This window comes from Octopus bimaculoides, chromosome 9 (assembly GCF_046866305.1).
Source record: "Octopus bimaculoides isolate indiv1 chromosome 9, ASM4686630v1, whole genome shotgun sequence".
In the NCBI taxonomy this organism is placed as follows: Eukaryota; Metazoa; Mollusca; class Cephalopoda; order Octopoda; family Octopodidae; genus Octopus; species Octopus bimaculoides.
This window is the reverse complement of record NC_142936.1, coordinates 93,780,116-93,785,115: the sequence shown is the minus strand read 5'-3', so window position 1 is coordinate 93,785,115 and position 5,000 is coordinate 93,780,116. Positions and strand designations below refer to the sequence as shown.

The following is a 5,000-nucleotide window of genomic DNA, read 5'->3' as shown; positions in this document are numbered from 1 at the left end:
TTTCTGTCTTATATATTTTGATTAAAGTTTTTCTTTTGGCGTATTTAAATAGTTTTGTATATAATATATAATTTTCTTTCTCTCTGTTTTTATCTTCTTTTTTGACAGTAACTGTTATAAATTGGTTTTCATTAAAATACAATTTATCCATAAAATTGTTAGTTTACAAAATTTCCCATTCTTCACTCAGTATTTTGTTATGTATTTAAACCAAATATATTTTTTGAATCGTGCGTGTATTTAAATTGTTTTGCTAGTTTGATAACAACATCATCATTGAATCGGATAAAAAGATTTATTGCGTTGAAATGAAACTTCGCTTTCATTTGAATATGCAAAGCCTGTGTGTACGACATGAATAAAACGATTGAAAGGCAAATATTGTCAGAGTAACAAGAAATGCAGTGATAATGGACGATACGACTGCGTCTGGGTCGACCATTTCCAGAGGTTACTACGTCTGTGGATGGATGCGTTTAGCTTTCGACGGCCGGGAACACATATGTAAGTAAGGGAACGAATGGCGTATTTAAGATCTTGAGGAAAGAGATATTGCTTGGTCGTGTTGTAAGAAACTTGCTTTTCAGTTACGTATTGTTGAGTTCTGTCCCACCGCGGGACACCTTGTGCAAGTGTATTTCATTATAGGCCCAGCCCAGCGAAACCACTATAAATGGATTTGGTAGTGAAGGCACTTGGCTTAGTGGTTGGCTATTCGGCTCACGACCGCAATATCAGGTGTTCGATTCACAGCTGCGCTTTATTTCCTTGAGCAAGACACATTATTTCACGTTGCCTCAGTCCACTCAGCTGGCAAAAATTAGTATTACCTGTAATTCAAAGGGTCAGTCTTGTCACACTCAGTGTACACTGAATATTTCTGAGAAATACGTTAAAGGTACGTGTGTTTATGGAGTACTCATCCATATGTATGTTAATTTCATAAGCAGGCTGTTCCGTTTAGCGGATCAAATGGAACCCTTGCCGTAACCGTGTGAATCTTTGTGCTTATATTTGTGCCTCGATACTGCTTGGCAGCCGGTTTTGGTTTCTTTACCTCATCGTAACATAGAGGTTGGGCAAAAAAGGATGGGGGCGGAATGGAACGAGAGAATTAGTTCCCCTGATGAAAAATATGTACTGGGGTTGATTTGTTGAAGATGGTGCCCCAGCATGACCGCAGTATGAAGTGCGAAACAAGTAAAAGAGAAAAGAAAAAATACTTTGCAAGATCATGCTGTACCATTGTGTCTTTGACAAACAATTTAGATTTTCGAATCTCCCGAGTTATCAGCACACCTAGGGTTGAATGGACACGTCCATCTAGATATAGAGTAGAAGAGAATCTACGTATCTTATTCTCAACATTATATTTGTAATACGTCAGTCTCATAATGAATAACTTCCTATTTAGTTTCTTATTTTTTTAGATGGAAAGCTGGAATTTGTCTTTTACAGGTTTAACTGGTAAAATATGGCGATTGTTTAGAGAGATTAGGTTATTCAAAGCATTACCGAACGTAGATTTGATGACGATGAAATTTTCTCTTTGACACTTTATGACATTAACCCATGTCCATGCGATTGCAACACTGTATCCAATATAATTCTTCGTAATTTTAGCAGAAGGATTGTTGTCAGGTATATATACTTCCCATTCCTTGGACGAGATGCCAGTCTGTCGCAGAAATACTCACTTTTGCCAGCTGAGTGGGCTGGAGGGATATGAAATGAAGCTCTTTGTCAAAAACGCAACGCATCACCCAGTCCAGGAATCGAAACCACAATGTTAAAGTCATGAGTAAAACAGCTTAACCACGAAAATATTCGCTTCCGCATATGTATGCACACATAAAGGCAGATATGTATGCATATATATATATATATATATATGTATATATATATATATATATATATATATATATATATATATATATATATAATGTATGTATTTATATATGCCTCGGTATTTATATCTGTAGATACGCCATTGGTACTATCTACAATTTTAGTAAGGCGAACACGTGAGACAGAAATTACGCACAAATACATACACACATCACTACACATTTCCGCGCGCGTGCGCGCACACATACCCACGCACTTATATTTTGTACACATAGCTCTTGTCAATCAAGACATCATCCACTCTTGTACATGTTAATATATATATATATATATATATGTGTGTGTGTTTATACACACACACACATGTACATATGCTATGTGTGTATATTTATATATATCTATACATACGTGTATAGATATATGTACGCATATACGTGTGTATATAAGTATGGATACGTTGATAAACATATATATACAGACACACATATTTCTTTGTATGTGTATGTATGTCAGAGAGTGTATGAACAGTCAGTGTGTCTAAATGTGAAGGAAATATTTGATATTTCGATCGAGAAAAATAATTTTTCCTGATATGTTCCGTCTAGTTTCAAGTGACATCGGTTCTGTTGAATTCCATTGTCAGACACTTTGACAAGTATCAGAATCTATGTCGAGACTCAAGATGACAACTTGTGACAAAACACCGGAAGCATTTTCCCTCCGTTTCATTCCATTCTCTTAAAACAATAATAGGATATTCATCATTTTCGTAGACATGACTCGTTCACAGAAATTTAATGCAATCAACGACGAGAGAGAGTGAGAGGAGGGGAAGGAGAGAGAGAAAGAAAGAGAGAGAGAGAGACTGGGGAAAGTGGGAGTCTGAGAGTAAGATGTCTAAAGAATAATTCTTATTGACAGAACTGGCTTATGTACTCGGTAATACTCTCTCTTCTTCATGATCTGTATACAAACGTATGTGGACAGGAAAGGTGTGTATATTTCTGTGCGGCTACGATTCCGTATATATATATATATATATATATATATATATATGTATATATATATATGTATATATATATGTATATATATATGTATATAGATAAATAGATACATACATACATACATACAAACACAGGCACACACGTATGCAAATATTCGCATCTCTGTATGTATGTTTCTGTATATGTGTATCCATACACACACATATGTTTTTTTGACATGCATATATATATATATATGTTTACACACACGCACATACAAAAACATACATACACAGATGCGAACATTTGCATACATTTGTGTGTGTGTGTATTTATGTATGTATGTATGTATGTATTGTATGTATATGGAGAGCGAGTGCGGAAGTGTGATAGGTTAAATTAATAATGCTGTCTGAATCAGTAATAGCACAATGCAAACTATTTCTTTTCTTTTGCTTAAATGTAAAACCCTTACTGTTATAAATTGCAGAGACAAAACGCTGCTGTTGTTGATGTTAGATTTCATGTTGCTGGTGTTGTTATTTAGAAGCGAGTCTGTCCCAATGGACCAGATCGGTCTCTTTTTTTTTTTTTTTTTTTTTTTTACTTTTCATGTAAAGGGAGTCCAAAATGCTACTCTCATCAGAATCCTGACAATGCATTTTGTAACAATGATCTTTGGCGCATGCGTGGATCTTCGCAGCAATGACCCAGAGACGGGCGTGTTTCTGTGTTAACAAATGTGCTTCCCACCCACATGGTACTGGGTTCAATGCACAGCATGGCACCTTGGCTACGTATCTTCTACAATAGCCCCAGCGAATAAAACCTTGTGAATGGTTTTGATGGACGGAAACTAAGAGAAGCCCCAACACATACATATATAGTATATAAGAATATATATATATATATATATATATATATATATATATATATATATGCGTGTGTCTGTCCCCAACATCGATCGACCACTGGTATTGTTTTGTTTACGTCCACTTAAACTAGCAGTTCACCAAAACAGACCGATAAAATAAGTACCAGGCTAAAAATCTAAGAACACAACGCTCCGCCGGGAATCGAACTCACCACCTTACGATTGTGAGCCAAATTCGTTAACCATTAAGTTACGTGCCTTCACCACTTCAGTCAACTACATCACACATAGCTTATAGCATCGCCATCGGTTTTAAACCCAGATCAACTCATTCGCTTTCTCAATTCCTCTCCTCCACTACCAGTGTTTCTGATTTCGAGATTAAGTTCCACCAAATGGTCTATATTTATCTTGTATGTGGATCAACTGGAACGCTCGTCGTCATAACCGACGGAGTGCCACTCTTCCATGTGCCAATTACTCTCGCTATCACACCATGCCTATTGAATGTACTTCTACCCCGGCACCACCACACGTCAGAATTGCCTTTCTACCAACTCACTTCCATTTCTTATTCTCATGCATCACTCTATACAAACTTCGGTTTCATTTAATCCGTGCAAGCAGCGTCCCCCAACTTTCCTTAACAAACTCTGACGTTCTATTGACGCGAACGCGATCTTGGTGAGCCTGATTCTCATTTCTTTCACATCTTACATGCTCCAAACTTTCTCTAAATCTGCTTCTGTGGTTACACATCTCACCTCGTGAAAAATATTACCTCACAACATGGTCTATCGTTCGCATTTACCTCTAACGCTTTCGCATGTAGCTCTAAACACTTTATTCAATCAAATGCCTCTCGCTTACCATTTCCTCACTTCGGGCTTTTATCTTTTATCGTTTAAATATTTTATCGTTTACTGCAGCCGCTAGATGTCAGAACCATTAGCAACCTGGACACAATGCTTAGCACTATTTCGTCTGTCTTTACGTTCTGAATTCATTTTCCACCAAGATCAACTTCGACTTTCATCTTTTCAGGGTCGATACAATAAATACCAGTGGAGCACTGAGGTCGATGATTTGAAAACAATATCCTAACGTTTACTTATTTCAGTCATTGGACTGCAGCCAGGCTGTGGCACCGCTTTGGTGGGGTTTAGTGGAAGAAATTAACTCCAGTGTATACTTTTAAAGTTTAGTTCTTTTTCTAATGATTTCTGTTGCTGAACCGCTAAAGTGATGGGGAATAAACAAACCAACACTCGAGGTCAAGCAGTGATGAAACAATC

The 5,000-nt window shown here is 36.9% G+C and overlaps 1 long non-coding RNA gene across 1 annotated transcript in view; it reads right to left on the bottom strand.

Moving 5' to 3' along the window:
- LOC149134272 (uncharacterized) overlaps positions 1–5,000 on the bottom strand; it is a 21,429-nt gene that overhangs the window by 15,646 nt on the left and 783 nt on the right. The gene's annotated exons all lie outside the window — the stretch shown is intronic.